The sequence below is a fragment of the Periophthalmus magnuspinnatus genome, chromosome 4 (genome assembly GCF_009829125.3).
Source record: "Periophthalmus magnuspinnatus isolate fPerMag1 chromosome 4, fPerMag1.2.pri, whole genome shotgun sequence".
Lineage (NCBI taxonomy): Eukaryota > Metazoa > Chordata > Actinopteri > Gobiiformes > Gobiidae > Periophthalmus > Periophthalmus magnuspinnatus.
The window spans coordinates 686789-706585 of record NC_047129.1 but is presented as its reverse complement, the minus strand read 5'-3'; the positions used below and the strand labels follow the sequence as shown (position 1 = coordinate 706585).

General features: G+C 37.1%; 2 protein-coding genes across 3 annotated transcripts in view; one reads left to right on the top strand and one right to left on the bottom strand.

Moving 5' to 3' along the window:
* zbtb11 (zinc finger and BTB domain containing 11) overlaps nucleotides 1-19797 on the top strand; it is a 505104-nt gene that overhangs the window by 246154 nt on the left and 239153 nt on the right. The gene's annotated exons all lie outside the window — the stretch shown is intronic.
* The window catches only part of lpp (LIM domain containing preferred translocation partner in lipoma), a 154127-nt gene that overhangs the window by 125740 nt on the left and 8590 nt on the right, over nucleotides 1-19797 (bottom strand). The window contains exons 1-2 of one of the 2 annotated variants that reach the window (XM_033964916.2): nucleotides 17510-17621; nucleotides 11230-11272 (exon numbers count right to left, since the gene is read on the bottom strand). The gene's annotated coding sequence lies outside the window, so the exon portion shown is untranslated. Of the gene's footprint in view, nucleotides 1-11229; nucleotides 11273-17509; nucleotides 17622-19797 lie in introns of those variants that run through there. The other variant, XM_033964915.2, reaches the window with a different exon arrangement.

The window sequence follows — 19797 nt, the reverse complement described above, 5'->3', positions numbered from 1 at the left end:
ATAGCATGTCTAAAAATGAATTAGCATGACTTTGGTTAAAAGCACTGCAGTAGTTTACTTGTTGGCCTTTGCTCTCTTATGACAACAAGCTCAACTTTTTGGGTAAATATGTGCTCTGTGACTTTAAGAGTGACTGACAGCTGGTATTAGCTGGGGAGGTATCAAATAGAATTGGATGGCTTGCATGAGTGCGGTATATGTGCTTCTTGATATAGTGTAGCGTCTCAGGAGTTCTTATCTTATCTCAGTCTCTGGAGGGCCTTGAGTGACAGCTGTAAATATATCACAAGTCGACATGAAGAGGCGCGCTGAAGCCAAGTTCAATATATACTCACGTCAACAATAAGCAAAGTAAAGATGTGAGAGATTTAAAATATGCAAGATAATGTAGTTATTGTGAATTTTAGAATGGTAATGATACAACTGGCAACAAGTATGTTCATGATTACAAAGTTTAATTAGCTCTAGATTGTCTGCAGGTCAAAGCAAGTAGGGTATATGTAAATAAAATCAAAACTATTGTTTGAAATAAGGGGATAAAATAGTATTTGCAGTATGTAAAGTATGCAATGTGTACACTCTAAATCAAGGTTGATGTATGGTGAACAGCAGCAATTCAATAACTAAGATAGACCACTGTATTGGATTAAACATGAAGAAGATACAAGCAATTACAGCACAGATTATTATTGAGCTAAGTTTATAAGAAATGAAAAAAGCACTAGAGCCTAATGTTCAGACTTCAGCATTTAAGTGCTTCAAAAACCTGAGCAATTATTTTCTGAGAGAAAAAAGATGGAACCGTGAGTTCAGCATTTTGCTTTTATTTGTCCAAAAATTTTCAGAAACATCATTTCATAATATATAGTACATCTTGCTTGAGTCTGTGAGGAGCTGGAAATTGTAGCTACACGGAAGGCGACGAGTCGGTGCTATTCTTTTCCCCTTGATAAACAAATGATAAAGCACGTTATATACACAATGAAGAACTAAGTTGTTTATTCATTTGTGAGAAGTTATTTAATAATGGCAGGGAGGGCATCTGGCATAAATACCAACATATTTATGTAAAATTGTGAAAATATCATTTGATGTTTTAATTAGAGATAGGCCGATATGTCCGCCAATATTTGCACTTTTCGACTTTGGGCCTTCAATCTCCAGCACAGGATGATATTTTGTTTTGCTCGACCTGCGGTGCATAGTATACACACAAAGCTTTATTTGACCTTTTCAGTGTTAACTACACAAAACATAACTACGCAGCTCTCTTAAAAGTTTGTGGTAAAAAGGCTGTGGGTGAGATGGTAATACATTTAAATTACCGTATTTTCCGGACTATAAGTCACACTTTTTTCATATTTTGTCCAGGGGTGCGACTTATACTCAGATGCGACTTATATGTGAAATTCTTAAAATATATAATGTCACATCTTCCTTATTGTCACACTGACAACTGCACGAGGGCTCTCACTTTATCTACTTCCAGACGAGGCAAGGCTGAAGAATTCAGTGGATTTAGTGATTTGGAGTAAGATCGAGAATAAACTCATTAGCTCGTTTTTTATGCTTTAATTATCTGAATAACTGTTAATATCTTACGTTAACAAACCAGACACATATTCACTTTGTTGTTTATGCTTCATGTAGCTGGTTCATTATACACGTAACAGTTCACTTGTTTGATCACTAGATGGCGCTGTTGTGTTTGTAATACCTGTAAAAAAATGTAATTGACTCATTTTCTTTTATAGATTTCAGATTTAATTTCCCCTTACTTATTTCCTCTTCTTTTATATGATCATAAAGGTGATAGTTTTCATTTGGAACAATATTGTAAATGTTTAGTTTATCATAAGTCCACTTTAAGGTCGCCAAAACTACTTCTTGTTTGCTTTTTTATTTTTTTATATATTTAAGTCTTACTTGACAGAGCACTATTTAAGAAACAACTGAAAAGTAAAATATAAAGTTTTGGGTTCACCGGTTTGTTTACAGACCAAAGTGGTACATATATTTTCCATGTGTTCATGTGCAGTTTTGTGTGTATATGGAACATCATCCAGGGCTTATGTTATATTTGATGTTTTTGCTAGTTCTACGGTGTAAACTGTGATGAAGTAAGACCACAGTAAACATCAGTGAAAAGAACTCTCGTGTCTCTCGTGTTTGTGGACAAGCCGCACATGTTACGTTAGCGTAGCGTGTCTGATTAACTGTTAATGTCTTAAATTAACATACCAGACACTATTCAGTTCATGGTATATGTGTTATGTTAGCGTGCTGTACTGATATTTTATTGTCGTTATTATAACTTGCCGTTAAAGATAAAATGTCTGTTCTTGGTCTCGGATTTTGTAAAATAAATTTCCCTAAAAAATGCGACTTATAGTCCACTGCAACTTGTATGTTTTTTTTCACTGGTCCAACATACTCTGGAGCAACGTATAGTCTGGAAAATATGGTACATATTTTGGGGGGAATAATTAAAATCCGTCTTACATATCTGCCCAAAAATATCAGAGCTCATCAGTGATTGGTTAAACAAATGGTGGTGGCATCGACCATGAAAAAAAACATATTGGTTTATTTTTAATGCCAAAATGTGAAATAAAAGTACACAATAGTTTATTTACTTAAGCAACTTTTGATATTTAACTTTTCCTATGTATCAAAATGGGGCTGGTGCCCAAACTCCCCCGGTACATTTTAGGGACAACACTAGTCCTTGCCTGTAAATTCACCCAGCAGCTTCAATTAAATCAAATCAGAGATCACTGCACACATCATTGACGATGGGGGAACATTAGCCAACAGCAGCCAACAGCTACACTTACAGGTACAGCTAATTTGTGCCTGTGGTCTTTTGAACAGGGCAAGGCAAAGTCAATGGTAAATCAACAAGCATAAATTAGCACATCAGTGGATCATTAAAGGGCCTGTACCTGATTTTTTTTTCTCACCATGTATTTGAGCTTTTGTTTGCCCCATGTACAGATATATTGTATAAGCAGCCCCTGAGGTCAAAGTAAGTCTGCTGTGTACTGTCTGCACCTAATCTGAAAGCACTTTACTGACCAATAATCCATAAATGCACATTAGCATGCTAGTTGATGTTTTACCATTATGACAAAACTCCTCTATGAGCTGTAAAAGTTGTGAAAAGCGCCTATAAAGTCATCGTGGCAAATAATTAGGATGCTTGCTTGGAATGCATAATGTAAGTGAGGAATAACTTTGGACCACTGTAAACCATTTAATTTTTCTTATATAAAAAAAAACACATATTACTTTTTTGTTTGATGTCTTTGCTGGCTGCATGATTTCCAGATGGAGAGAGAAAAAAAATAAAAACTGCGTAGGGTAGACATGATTCCTTGATGTGTTAATTGCAGCTTTTAACATTTGCCAAAGAGTACTTCTCTAAGATGTATAGCTCACTAAGGGTCCACTGTACTTTCCATTTTTCCAACTGTGACACAAGGACACGCAGGTGAGGAGTAAGAAGTGCTGTTCTTACTGCAATTTCAAGAGCGCTATAGTCAGAATGAGAAGCGCTGATTACAGTAACTACACATCTTTTGCACATTGATCATCATTGTTTTATATTTTAGACAGTAGGTGCAAAGAAGTATCAACATGACTGCAATTTTGCTTCCAGTTTCCAAATAAAGCTGTATTGTACACTTGCAAGACACTACTTTATTATTTGTTACTTAACACATACACACAAGTTCCTCTGTAACCAAAAAGAGAACATCAAAACAATTTTCAATGACAGCTCAATTGCCCTTATACAGGTTGGGCAATTGATCAAATTTGAATCAAAATCAAGATTTGTTTATTTTCTTGAACACTGAAAATTGTGATAAAGCACAATGAGGAAAAATCTGACACTTTGATACATATCGCCCGGCCTCTATACTTATCTCACAACAAAATCCTACGGCCGAAGTTGCTGGAAAAAGAGGTGAGGAAAGTGTATGAGGTCTTGGACAGACAGAAGCATTTGTTCACAGGCGACGTCTTTCTTTGTATAGATCTTAATTATGATCTTAAACTCACAGTCCGGTGTTGGTCAGGTTCGGTCTTGTATGTGGGATGGATGAATTACGGTGCAGAGGAAGACAGCAGCTGTAATTTGGGGATAAGACCGTCACCTCCGCGTGTTTTCATAATGCTACGTGTGAGCTGTAAATCTAATGTGAATGCGTACTTTTATACACAAACTATGTCCGGTTTTGAAATGCTCCCACGTCCGCAAAGACAAAGTACACTCCTGAAAATCACAGCTATCATCCTCCTGTTTGTGTTCACAGTCATTAAAGTCGTGCTATTTTAAACTTGCTTCAACCAAAAAGTGCACAGTTTTATCGTCTGTTTTTCCATCACAACATCATGAACCTCCCCGGAAATCTGCATACAGTAAGGACTTGTGAAATTTGGGGGGGGAAAAAGGGGTTTCAGTTTGAAAAATTTGAGCTGGTTAAATATTTTCTATTCCCTTCACATGGAGTACATTTCCTTACCCCAACGAGAATCTGTGTACTGTCAGTAACTACAGAAGTGATCAAGAGATATATAGAGTTATTACAGTAAAAATAAAGGGATATTTAAGGACAACAATGGATTTTGAGCAATATCTACAACTATCTACACGATCCAACTGCTTCTGAATTACACCACCTACACCAAACAGCACATGCAGTATCAATGAAAACCAGCATACGCAAAGTAGTCCCGTTATTGTGTAAAGAGGACGTATTTTACTTCTAAGGGGTATTACCTGCCAAGCCAACATATAATACATTTAGATCACCATGTTACCTTTTATTGTTTTGAAAATGCCATATTCACCATATTTGTTTTTGATGCTTTGAGTCTCCCTTCCCTTTGCTCTCTGCACTAAGTCACTCCCTCTTCAGAGCGCTATCGCAACCCAATCAGCATGCGTCTGGCTTCTGAAACTACTGCACATCAGGTTTGTCAAGTTGTTGTGGATAATGTAGCGTTTGGACTGGAATCTCACCAACCGTAAGGCGGGTTCAAATAGGGCCCAAGAGAGATCACTAAATAACTCAAACATGCATGGATAACATCTAAAACCTCTTCAGGCAAGTTTCTGATTAGGGAAGAACGTTCTAATGCGGTAGAAAGCTTAAAAAAAATAATAATAAAAAAAGTAAAATTGCAGAATATCTCCTGTTTTGTTACAGTATTAGAAAAACAGTGATTAGTACATTTAGGAAAGTATAGTTTGTTTAAATAGATCACAGTGTACACTTACTCTTTTAAAGTTAGAGAAAACAAAATGTAACACTTGTAATCACCCAGACAACCAATTTTGTGGTTATTTTTAAAGGTAAAGTTTGCTAACATTAAAATTTGTATTCCCATAGAAGACACGATCATGTATTGAGCTGTTGCTATCCTGTTGAACACAGCTTATCCTTTGGTGCTACAATGAGCCACTCGCTGCTATGCCTCCATTCAAAGTCCTATCGGGCTCTGGCTTGGCGACATAATCCTCTTCCCCATCTCGCACACTGCCAGAGACACACACAACAAGCAGCTCATCAATAACACTTTGTATCCCAAATACAGAGGACTTCACCGGAGAATCCCCCTTTACATAGCTCAGTGTATAAAGATATCTTAAAGCCAGGGACATCTTAAAAGACTTGAGCTAGCGTTTACGCAATTGAGGGAGACAAGGATTTCTGGTAGCAATTGTATTAGAATCAATTTGGACTCCGGTTTGGCCTTGGTTAAAAAGAGGCAATGAGTGCTTTACTGTTTAGTCTTGCAACCATTTGAAAAGCGGATGGTCTAAGCTTAGGACAAATTGTTTCGTTGAGCTAACACAATTGTGGTGGACAAGCATTTTGTCTTGCAATTGTGTAAAACATCATTTGAAGTCTGTTAATAAGGAGCTGAACAAGACAAAACAAATGCTTTACTCCTGACTAAGCTTAGGACCGACCATTTTCCACCACGATACTTTACATTTACACAGTTTAATCTGGCAAGGATTTTATGTTTCTATTGTACAAAAGAATAATTTGGATCCTGCTTCACTTACATTGCAAAAAAGTGCGATGCCTTTTTTGGCATCAGTGTTGGCTTGGCTCAGAAAATGAACCACAGAAAAAAAAAAAAAACAGAAGAGATTTAGGACTAGAACTTTATGTTGGACCAGGCAAGGTTTCCCAATCCCAACAGCTTCTAAACGCAAGTGATTTCAAGGTTTTAATCCAGACGTGAAGGATTGTCATGAAAACTGAAATAATGAAGTTATTATAAAGTGATGTGTATATTGATGGGTTAGGTCCAGGAGGATTGAACCCAACATTTACAGACATAATAACTTATTAGTTTTTAGTAGAATAAAAAAAAAAAAAAAATCAAAAAGTGCAATAATAATCCCTGAATTAAAAGAATTAAGTTTGAGACCAGACCAAGGCACTATATATCTTGCATGGCATAGGTGTAGGTTCATTTTCTGAAACTAAATTTTATTATTATTGAAGACACAAAAGGATACTATCTATCTATAATACTCCAGACGAATACTGGATTTCAGGAGATTACTTTAGACATTTATGACATTTTCTGAAAGCTTTTGCTAACTGTAACTGCTCGATATTTTCTGCAGAACCCCTTTAGAACATTTTTCAGAATTGCTGTTATTACCAATAGGTAAGTGTAAAAATGTTTTACTCGTGTTCAACATTTGCCAGTTGATAAGAATTTGTTTTATTTATTTTATTCAATCAGTTAGTCTAGAATCCCCAGCAGCTGTTTTTCAAATTACTTTTAGTCTGAATGTGTGAGGTCCAAACTAACAACTTTTCAATTATAAGATGTTCTCCTTCACCGGATGATGACTTTGAAAACAGATTGTGAGAAGCTATAAACTAAGACACATTTGAGAGCAGACGTCTTATCTGCAATCGCATCCAAAAATATTTGTTCCAACTCCTGGCGAAAAACAAAGTGTACAAATCCTACTTGGCCTTCTGCGTGGCATCTGGCTTAATCTATCCCTGGTCTACTGCTCAGTCTTGAGCACTGACCTTTGTGGAGAGATTAAATCCAGTTAAAGTAGTTGTTTTGGATGACTTTATGTTTAATTGACTGGTGCCTTATTGCTGTTTATCCATTCCCGCTGAGTAGAGCAAATCCGTCCAGTGGCGCACATGGAGTCCCAGTCGGAGTATCTATGTCAGCCTCTTAATCAGCAGCACTCATCCTAATCCTATCTGGAAGTCCTAAGGATCCACTCTTAAGCATTGACTTGTTTTTGCATTTCACTTTTATTATTGACAGTGATTAGGAGTAAGATTACAGTTCAACAGATTCTACTCGTTTACCTCAGAGCATTTATGTGTTGTTTTGTTTTTCAACTGTTATGTGACGATGCAAGACTCTCAAATGAGGAGTCAATAGTTTTACATTGTTTAAAATGTATTTTGATTACATGAACCCACAAGTTTAAGTTGATTTTTAATTCTGGCGGCAAGGCCCATTATCATCAAAATCACTCTTAAATATTAAGCTTTATTAACTCTATGGTAACACTATTGATACTTTGCAGCTGATGCCATTATTATACCCTGGGGGTGTGATGCTAACTGCAGGCACTGCTCTGTCTGAAGCTCTGCTATTCAAGTTGGACTTTAATCTGAACTTTGTTTTAACACAATCCCACCATAAAAAACTGGCTTAGCTGGAATTACAACAGGTGAGATGATTTGTGCTGTTAATCAAGTCTCTCACACATAAAGTTACAGTCACAAGCTAGCATCAGTTTTTGAGTTAGTCACTCTCGCCATTTTCATTGAAAATCAAGCTCCTAAAGAGGACCATGAACAGGCTACTGAAAATGTGTGTCAGACTATATAAAAACTTATTTGACAGTGTTTGCTAATGTGTGCATTGTGTCTCTATGGCAACAGCAGAACACTATATAGACATACTTACCTACTTACCTGTACTAACTTTTAAAACATTTTACTAATTACCAAACTAACTTTTTATAATCTTGTATTTTATGTGTGGTGGCATTTTACATCTTGCCATAGGGACTGCAGTTGGAAACTAGCTGTATAGCTAATACTGGCGCATTTACAGAAATGTTGATTAATGTGCATTGTCCCTATTCAAATAAACTAATAAATAAATAAATAAAAATAAATACATGTAGTACACCCCTGCGTGATGTCACTGCAAAGGATCAATGGGCTTACAGAGGTACACGCCACACACTCACGCAGTGCAAGCATGAATTGAACTGCATGCAAGCAAATTTGTGAATTCAATGACATTTTCAAATATTTATAGAAAAATCTAAGACAAAAACTGATGTTATAACTTACCCCATACATATATAATTTTCATATAAAAAATATAATAGTTTAAGTATGCCTATCAGATACATACTGTAAAACTAAAGGGTTGTCAAAAGTATACAAATACAAACCAAAATTAATATCTGATATAATATCTGATTTGAACTAGCAAAGATACTGGAAAAAAAATACAAAAACAAGACCAAAGTTGAGCTTCCCAGAAAGGTTTTAGAATGGTCTTAATCTAGGTCAGAATTTGTAGAAGACCACAAGGAAAAATTCAAGAAACTACTATTATTTTGTGTTGAAAAGTATATTCTATTATCTAAAAATATGACTTTTTATTTATGATGCACGATAATGGAATTTTCCATCAATGTGATAATAGATCATTTGAAGATGTGTGTGATCGATAACTGATAAAGCAAAACCGATGTAGTAATGTAAGTTTTTGTTTATTTGTTTGTTTTAGTTCACAGGCCTAAATGTGACAAAAGAAGACCATAGAACACATATAAAGCCTTAAATATGACATTTACAAATATGAAGCAACAGTATTGGGTTGTAGCCTGCTCATAAGCTCAATATAAATTAGTAATAAACCTATGTAATATTTTAAACAGGCCTATGTTAATTTTTCTTGCCACATTGTAAATGCTGTTTTATTTTGTAATATTTCTTATTATTAACAATATGCTTCAGATAAGCCTTATTTCATCTGTGGTCTTATGCTTCCTTTGTGTGGACCCCACAGCACAGTGGCTGCTCCTTTAACATGAGATGGATTCAGAGTGACACAACCTCAAAGCAGCCACTGTGTATTGTGAATATAGATGGTGAATAAAAAGTTAGCAGAGACGGACACAGACAGTACACAGCCGGTCTGCATTGGGCCGTTTAGTGAAACGTGTCTGTGTGACACATGTGTTTTCGCCTCTGCAACAGGAGTTCAAGGTCACATGGTCACAGCAGGGGCTCAAACTGGCAAACTCCTCTTGCTGCACCACCCATCCTTAATTGTGAACTAAAATACAGCTAGATTCTCACACAGTTCAAGCTCGTCAGCATCTATGTCAAGCTACAGCGCTAATACACAGACTGTCGGAGTTTTGCCTGCCTCGTGTTTTTGGTGAGCAACAGTATCATGCATCCCCAGTCTATTATAAATGTGGCATCAGAATCATCAAGCCCTGTCCTTTATATCAAAATTGACTTTAAAATGTTGTCACTAAAAGCTAATCTGTCCATTCAAACCATTGGTGAGAGCTGAGTATTGGGTCAGGGTGATGACTTTAATTGGCCGAGGATTTATTTCAGATGTCGCTCAGACCACAGTCCTCAAGTTCAACACCATAACTCACAAAGGATCATACCCTGGGTTCAAAATACTGTAAATCAAGAACATTGGACTATGGAGAACAATGAAAAATATTAATTATCCTGTAACTAGAAGGGAAAACTATTAATCTTAGAATTCAAAATGTACTACTGTTCAGAGATATGCAACATATAAAAATGCATATAAAAAAATACATAATACATAAACACATAAAAATATATAAAAATACATGCATCTTCAATCAGTGGAAGGAGATATCTAAGCCACACTGGTAATTGACAAATAGCACACGCACCATGCTGGATTGATTTCAAGAAAAGCTAACCAAGGATACTTGTTTACACACCTTTGAGATTAGCAAGCAAGAAGTGCTTTGTATAGAGCTCTGAATCCAAAATGGTCTATTGATGTGCTGTTTACTTACACGTGGTAGAAGCCTGCTCTCAAATAATAATACTGGCAACAAATGTAAACAATTTCCTCAAAAGGGAGATATGCTAACATCGAAATAAACAGATTCGTCTTTTCAAATAACACACCAGATCTCTGCAGTCGGCCTGGGAAAATACTTAGGCATTTTCAATTCTTCCACGAATCAGGAGTGATGTTGAAATTCAGCTGGCAGCCGGCCCTGTCTGTCAATATGATGTATGCTTCAGAAAGCTGGACCAAAACAACCAAACCATGAGCCAAGAATTCCAACAGCGAGAGCAGCCACAGAGTTTGGTAAGACTGTTTCACACTGACCAATGGTTAAGATGCTCCCAGTAACTCCAGGTGTCAATCTAATGCAGCAACATAAACCACAGCATTGGGTATTTGTTGGTTACTGGTCATTATCACAGTTAAAAACTTTAAATAGAGTGATAAATTCAGTTACTGACTTTATTGCAACCTTCAAAACTATACCATCTACATTAGCTTCAGCATTTGTTCTGCAGGTGCTGGATAAATGGTCTGAAGCATGGAATCAGTTCCCTAGTTTTGAACAGGAAGTCAATGTAACTTTAATGAAAAAAGGTAAATTAATGATCAATGGATGCAATAGTTTATAAACAAGTTGACGGGAGAACATGCTAATAATGTTAGTCTTTATAACCCACAGCGAGGCACTCTTTGATAAAGCAATACAAACTCCAAGGTTCATTTAGCGATACGCACAAATAGCTGACCAGACAATGCTTAATTTCATTCAACCACAGGAGGTTTTCTGTTTCAGTACATGACACGTCTTCTGTGGTTTGGCCAATTTAGTCAAAGATTTAGCTGCTTTTTTTAATGTAAAACTTCACATATCTATGGGGAAAAAAGAAATTATCATTTACAACATCAAAGTTGGGTACTCAAGCTTAAAGAATACATCAAAAACAAAACAAAACTGGAAAGAATTTTATGAACTGTTGATTGACTCCTATTACTTTTTGAGTATGAATCAAGGAGGACACTGCAGGTATTAGATTAGCAGGAGAAGGCATCCAACTGCCAAAGTATCTTCTATCTCTAATATAAAGTGTTTAAGATGTAATATCCATAACTCACCTTAACTTGTGCACAGAGCAATGAGGGTCGTCAACTCAGGCTCCTAGAACACAACAAAACAAAATCAGTCAGTCATATAAAAGGTAAAAAAGCCATTACAGTCCAGTCCAGTAGTAAAAGCGTAGAGTTCAACATTATAACTCACTGGACAAAGATTTATTTGAGAGGGTGCAGTGGCCACAGTTCCTAATATCATAATTCATCCCTATCTACTTTAGTTGGACTGAACCAAAACACACCAAGTTACACACTGTCAAAAAAGGGAGGACACTTAACGTTTCAATACAACATGTGTAAAAAAAAAAAAGTTAAAAGAACTGGTTTAGTGAATATGGCCATATATGATATTATGTACAACCTTAGTTCAAAAGTAGACTAATAAAATAATACTTCTGCCCACACTTAGAGCATTTCCTATAGACTTCATTGACAACAGGAAGAGAAGATTTTTACAAACATTATACAGACCACAGCAGAGATTCTCCTCCGCTTTAGTCCCCACTTGCACACCGACACAGTTGTTCAGGTTTTTAACTCTTCCCCATCACGTTGTTTACTTTTAGAAAGTTACATTTCAAGACTTCAACACCAACTTTTGACTGCAGGGGATAAAGTCTAATGTTGTAATTGCGCGGGAGACGTCTATTTGCGGTTTTGTGGTGTCCTATATTCCATTTCGATCCAGGTAAAGGCGGTGGGGGGTGGGGGCCCTGTCTCCTGGGCCCACACACATGTATCTCTGCTTCTTTTGTTCTGATAAATTGACAGTCACATTGCCACATTACCACAGACTGTGTTATCCTATAGGGAGCAGTGGTGTGAAAGCACACGCCGCACACGATTGGCGTCACTCAATGTCACTAGTCTTGTTTATTCTCTTCTTTTGAGGGGGGTCTATTTTTCTAAATCTGAACTTCTGAGTCAAGGAAGCAGGAAGGAAGAGGAATTAATACACCTACACTGTCTGCTCCCTTTAGAGCCGTACGTCTCTTTGTACTCACAGTGTAATTACTGGTGGGCGCCAGTTTGGGATTCTTATCCAGGACTTCAGTTTTTATTTTATATTTTTTCCCACAAGTTTTATGCTGCAAACTACTAAACTTCACTTGAGTTTCTTTACACAAGGCTAATGTAAAGAAACAGACTTTTTCTGAGGGGACTTTCCTTGTTGTAGCATATGCTGTGTACAGAGCAAGTAGCCGCTGCTCTCCTCTGGGACACTTTGCTGATCAACTGTATTTTAAGTCCTTTTTACTCTAATTGGAAACTCACACTCACCTCTCACAGATGCAAACCAAACTGCGTCTTTCCTGAAGAAACATCCTGTATTTCCCTGAAGCGGAGTAGGTCCAGAACAGCCACATGTTCCTCAACACATGTGTACTTGTCCCGTAATTTCATTAAAAGCTGACGCTCCAACATAAGCACATAGACGGGTCCTAGCTGCCCTCCCGCTGTCACTCCACTGCTCAATTCGGATCCTTCATCTCACACAAACTAGCCCTGAATCTAGCTCACTGTTTGACTAAATGACTGCCTGTATTTCATTTAATCATTAAAAACATGAAGCTAAAAATGAGTTATTTTTAGACACTTGTGTTGAAAGTTGGCACTGCTATTGTCGTCTCCTGCTGCACATGTGCACTTACTAGAAATCACAGTTGTAAAACCACATGTAGACAGTGTGGCGTGGCATAGTCTCCATAGCACACATCAACAAAAATTAACGAGACGTTCGGAACCACGCTTCATGCAGTCTGCTCAGTGGCCAGTAGGGTGTACTAAAGGATACCCTGACTACAACCATGCTGCAAACAGAAGTGAAGGGAAAATGGGATAGTTTGGATATAATTCATGAATAATGAATTATACTTTTGGTGCACAATGATTTAAAATGTTATTGGACAAGCTCTGCTTGCTTTGATTGCACTGATCGCACACCACTGTGTAATAGCCAATATTGTGATATTGATATTTGGCAATATATTAAACTGTAGTAATGTTCAGTATTGGAGTGGAAGGTTTATAAAAAAATGCTAATGCTTGTTGCAAGTAATCCAAGTATCCAATAATATCCCCTGATACTCTACCTTCTTTAGACCTGGACAATGGACAAAAAAGCTCCACTTGTTCCCTAAATACAGAACCAAGGCCAGGCAAGGCTGCTCATCCCTGTGTACTCTTTTAATAGTGATAACAATAGGAGAGCATGTATGCTCACCTCAGTGCTTAAAAAATATCTTGAGTTACCATTGGAAACTGGCCAACCCTGAATTTGTACTTAAGAAACAGTGGATTTGCAAAAAAAAAAAAAAAACAGAACACTAATTTTTATATATATATATATATATAAACACACTTTATTACAACAATGGTCCAGAGTTTTCGACATATGTAAAACATATATACAACTGACTGGGATATAAAGCATTGTCTGGAACATATTGAGCAGCAGCTCCAGTACAGTTGTTACTTCAAGGACAACTGTTTCAAGCTCAAACATCAACTGCAAACAGCTGAAGCTATGGTTGGTAACTGTTAGAGGAAATGTATTTGGAACAAACAACGTTGATTAGTGTTAACAAGACAACAAGTAAATTATTCAATAAGACTTGAATAAATGGTGGTGGTGGGAAAAAAAAGTCTTTTTAAAGCAGGCCACTTTAATATCTGAAATTATTTCAGCCCTTCATGGCAAAAAAGAACATCACAATGAGTCAAGTCCACAAATTATCAAAGTCAAGTACTTCAGACCATTATCAGCCAAGTGCTTAAAACCATTAAGACATTTCTAAAGAGCCACAATCTGTCAAAGAAATGTAATTTAGGCTCTGAAAAGGCCTCTTTTCATCAGGTTTGGACGGACTGGAATGAGAAGGCTAAAACAAGTGGGTCTTACCCTTGAGCTAACCTTTAAACGCAATGATTCACTACATGTTCATCTAAACTCAAACCGCAGCTTTATTTGGCCTTTCACAATCTTTGACATCTACATTTAATATTACTAAATAGAGACTAACTAGGCCTAACCAAGGACTGAAGTCTGGCAAAAAGGACAATATCCAGACCCATTTGAAACTACATCAAGGTGAGTGAAACCAGAATCTTATTTATGATAAAAACCCTTGATGAGCCAGGAGAGCTACATCATGTCAAAACCAGATCCAAACAAGGACAGAAACTGGGTTAAGAATGGATAAACAGAACTAAACCAGTATATGGCTAAATCTAGGAGTAAAACAGGACTAAAACTAGATTTTTTAAAAACAGTACAAAACCAGACCTAAAAAAAAAAGCTGCTTTGAATCACAAATCAATCAACCAGTCAAAAGTGAGCTCCTGTTTTTCTTCAGATGCTTTCTAAGTGCACCCAGAAAGGACAGGTTGTTTGGAGCGTCAGATTTACGGCCTCAAAAGCCAAACCAATGAAAAATACATATCCCTCAATACACCTTGGTACACCTTTCACTCGCCTTTATGGACTATTTATAAGCCCATTTTTTACAGTGAAGTGGAGGCATGCACAGATTAAATTAGTGCCGGTTACTTTTACTGAGTGCACAGTGGGGTAGCTTCCACAGAGCCATTTGAGGGCACAGAGACTGAAGGTACAGAGGGGAATAACGTGGCTATGGTCTAAACAACTTTTGTATGTGTGTGTTTTGATAGAGAGAGGATTTTAACATTCTACATTTAAATTGGTTTCCTCCAAAACTGGGTTTTGGACTTGCTTTTATTTCAATAATAAATAACATGATTTCAGAGAATTATATATCATAAAACATACTAATTGATGAATTAACACTACACTTAAGTGGTGAGGGGGACAAGCCAGTTCCTCGTGTTACAATGCCAGAGCAGAGGCGGACTTCCAGCCAGCAGTGATTTGGGTCAGTAGGTAATTGCATTCTTGGATCACAGGGGACTGAGAGGCAATTAATCCATTCCTGCCAATGAGCTGTGTGGAATGTGCAGTACAGTGAGCCAGGAGAGAGAGGAGCCCAGCTGTGGCCCAGGCTGCCTCTACCAATGACACTGTGGAACCCAGTCAGATACACTGTTCAGTTAGAGGCAAGGGCAGGATACGCGTCACAAACATGTTGATTAGTGGTGAATGATAATACATTTATTTAGCATAAGTAGAATATGAAAACTGTGTATGGATGACTAGTAGATGTACAGCAAACTACTAACCATTTCATTTTATTTTAATTTATTTTAGAACATACCAAAAAACAATTAATGAAAAAAAAAAAAAGTTATAAAAAAGCTCTGAAGGAGCATCTCAAGCTCTAGGCTCATTTATCATCAACACCACAAGCACATTTGTTGTAACTGTCCTGCAATTCATTTGATTAACTTATTAAAACTTTATTTGCGTAAAAAACGAGTCTTTGCAAAAATAGATCCAATCAAATGTGTGCCGCAAATGTGAACTTTTAAATAACTTTGTGTCCTACTGAGGCGTGGGATGATATTGAAATTTGGTGCTACGATTATCATGGCCAAAATAATTGCGATTAACGATTATATCACAATAGTTATTAAAGTTGCAGACATTTTAAAGATGTTATGGGTGTGAATAATTCAAATGGTATTATTATGAATAGGTTCCATATTTAAACAACTGTTGTTTTGTATTGTATTGTACATAGTATTGTGAAAATAATGATCTAAAAGATCATCAGGGAGAAGTAGGTTTGTTCTGCACATTCTGGTGATATAATGGTGATTATCTTTGTTGGTCATTATCACAATTATATAAAATGTCCCATGAACGATTATTATCTGCCCTTTTTATCACAATAAACAATGATATTGTTTATTGCCTCATCCCTACTATTGAAAGCCATGGACTTCAAAATCAAAACAGCTGTGACAACAGCAGTGTTCCAGATGTGAATCCATCTATTATTGGTTTTATAGATTGTGCCCTGCAAAGACAAGCCGTTATCTGGAGTACAATTCTCAAGAACACACTTCACTTGTCCTGTTTACAACTGCCCCTAAAACTATTAAGCCATATCTGTTCAGGCATCATTAGTTGAGGTAATCCAGAGTTAGGGACGAAAACAGAAAGTAATCACAAGTGAGTGTCTAAATGAGGAGATAATCTGGGGTGGAATCCTGGCTGTAATTGCTCTTGTTAATCAGGCCTTAATTTGTTGACAAGATTCATTTGAACCATTTGTCCTGAAAACATACTAGCTCTCATTCTCAATCTGGAGTCATCTGTGTATGGAAATTGTGTTGTGATTGACTCATTTATAAATCTATCTATATATCTATTTATATCTATATATATATATATATCTAGAGCGAGAGAGCGAGAGCGATATATAAAAATATTTGTATCCTTGACTAGTTAGATTAGGATAATTAAATTGGACTATTGAATTCCAGCTCAGAATCAGCCTGCTGACTCACAGTGGGTCTAATTTAGAGATAAAAGTCATTGTCCACATTGTCCAATCTGGCCTCACCATCTGAAGTCAGCAGCGGCGGCCACCACAGCAGCTCAGGGCTACGTCAGATCATTTACCTCTTGCCTCGCCCAGAAAAGAAAAAAGGGAAACTGCACCTGCCACCGACTGTTTGAAGTGAGAGAGCCAGGAGGGAGCTTAAAGTGTTGAGGTGTAGCATCGGCTCAAGTGGTGTCTCCAAAATACAGAAATATCCAATGACCCGAGCTGGCCTGGTCCATACTGCACATACACAGCAGCACATGTCAATGACTCCAATTGAAAAAGCGTATTGATTACCAACAGCGAGCCAGACATCAATGCCCCACAATATAACCACGTGGATTTTGAATTACAACTTGTCTCAATTGGTCATTATAGCCAACGGGGTCAACAAGTGTGTGTCAGTTCCAAGCATGTATAAACAAAGACAGAGAGAGTTGTTTAGGAAGGGCATTTGTGACAACCCCAGAAGGGAATATCCAAATATGGTTGAAAGGGTAGCAGTAGAATAGCAGTAAAAAGCCAACTGAATAAACTATTTACTACTTATAAGGGTTACTCCTGGAAACTACTACAAAAGACAAATACATGTAATGAAAAAATACAGATTTACAAAAAAATATGCCAAGTTTACACAGTGTAATCTTTGTGTCCACCCCCAGCTTTGATAAATGAAACAAAGAAAAGAACAGCCTAAATACAAACTCATATTACAAGCTTCAAGTAAATTATACAATAGGCCTATCTGTACGCATTACTGAAATAACGCTACACACACTAGTACATCTAAACAGTAACATTAAAATAATACTCACAGCTTTTCTTCAGTTTGTTGAAGCACATAAAGACGCTATTCTCCCTAAATGTCCGAGTCTCTCTTGCCCCTAAAGAAAGTCTTCTGCAGCTGAAATGACTCACATCCCCTCAACCTCTGTCAACCATCAGGACGGCGCGGGTAAACATGTCCAAATAAGGGGAAAATATGGAGACACCATTCAGGGCAATATCAGTTTGGTTTTGCTTTTAGACTGGAATGCCACAGTCCCTGAGCAGAGCCAGTCTTGTGGTGCATACCTTTCAGTAGAAATAATAATGATGATTGTGGAGAGCTGCTGGTTTGGGGTACAGTCTGACCTAAGATGGGTAGAAGTACAGTGATGCCGTGTGAAGTCTGTAGTTGTGGTCTAATGTAAGAAAAAAGTGCTAAGTATATGCAATCTAACAGTTTAAGATCATATGTACTGCAATGGTATCAAAATCACAATTTGAGTAGGTGCAATTATAAAATCCCAAAGTCTGTGATTATTTAGGCTTTAGAATAGTGCTCTTTCATTTTAGAGCTCTACACACATGCTCTGAAATGCATGGGATTCCTCTATGAGTTTAGCAATTGATGTTTCAGTCTTCTCATATATGTTGTTGCTCCTGGACTTGTTTGAACAGCTGAACTGAATCCTTCGCCTCTCTGTATTTTTTATACAGACTGATATCAGTCACTTAACCCACCTCGCCCACAAGTGTTTGCATACACTGCTGAGTGAATGTGAATATGAGTGTGAATGGCTGTTTCCTTGATGTAAAGCATTTTGAGTGCCATCTTTGAAAGTGGGAAAGATAAAATATGTGACCATGACCATATGTGGCCAAGAAGTGTGTATCCTGGATGTCAGGCAAATTAATCCTACTTTTTAAACACAAATCACAGATCTAATCTCGGTGTGGTTAATAGCACAGCACTAAACAAAAATGCACACATTAACTAAACACCAATGTACCAAAAAGAAGACATATGAAAGAACCTTGGACTTTAAATGGAATCCACAATCTTAAAGCCACAGTGTGTAACTTTTAAGCCAAGACTCAAATGAAAGCATTTTTTTGGTGTTTATTGCACTGAAAAACACACATTCCTTACTCCTATATGGCCTGGAGGAGGGCTTGTTTCCATGAAAATATTGTTCCTTTGGCTATAATCTTCCACGATATGGCATAAAATGTCAAATCTCCACAGAGAATGTGTCATAGTATGGTTTTAGCTTTCTATTTCCCTGGAATCATCAGATGAGAAAGCTGCATACAGTAATAATGGCTTACACTTGTAATGCGCTTTTTCAAAGCCTCTCAAAGCGCTACACAAGTACACAGTACATTTATGCGTAATGTTTTAAAAAATGCATCTTAGCATGTTTATGTGAAATTGTCATATACTTCTTGTCAAGCACGCTGTCACTGTCCACTGCCCATCTAAGGCCCATAGATGTTGGGACAGACTGCTAACAGGAGCATACAGAAGAGGAATGTTTTTCAGCACATATGTATGACTTCATTTGGTGAATGGGGACAGATTAAAAGGTAAGGCTATAGCCCAGTTACCGCGAGGAGTCTCCTGATTGTCTTCAAGTGATTAAGGATGTGTAATTAAAGTTGAGTAAGTCCCTGTGAGCAGCGCAGGTCAGAGAGATCATGTAATATTAAACAGCCACAGAGACTGGAGCTAGAACTGGATGTGTGCGGAGGAGAGTCATGTGTTTCCTGAAACAGAACAACCCACTTGGTCCAAATCCCCTGAGGAGTGGACGCCTTTTAGACAAATGAAATACTTAAGCTCTTATGCGCCGTAAAACCAATGAGAAGACTTAAGAGAGAGCAATTACAACAGAGCAGGTGTCCACTGGCAGTTATGAAAGATTGTAACTTTTAACTGCAGAGGGTAGCTTAGCGTACTGTGTGGAAGTCAGGTTTTAATATGATCTGGATGAATAAAGATCAATTTAAAAATTAATAGAAATGGGTGACATATCAGTTCCAGTTTTTGTATCAGACAACATCATTATTCAATACCAATATATTTTTGGTGCCCCATTCTCAGAATGCCAATGTGTCATTCCCAGATTGTTCAAAAAGACAAATCTGGTGCACTGAGAACAGACTCATGAGTAAAAATGAAAACAGAAGAGTGTTATATGTTATATGTATATGTACACAAACATATTTTATATTCCAGATACATTTTGTTATTACTTTTTTTTTACAAAAGTGAAAAGTTAATTTGTGATTTGACTTCAAGTTAAGATAAATTTGTGGGCTTTGCTATGGATTTTAA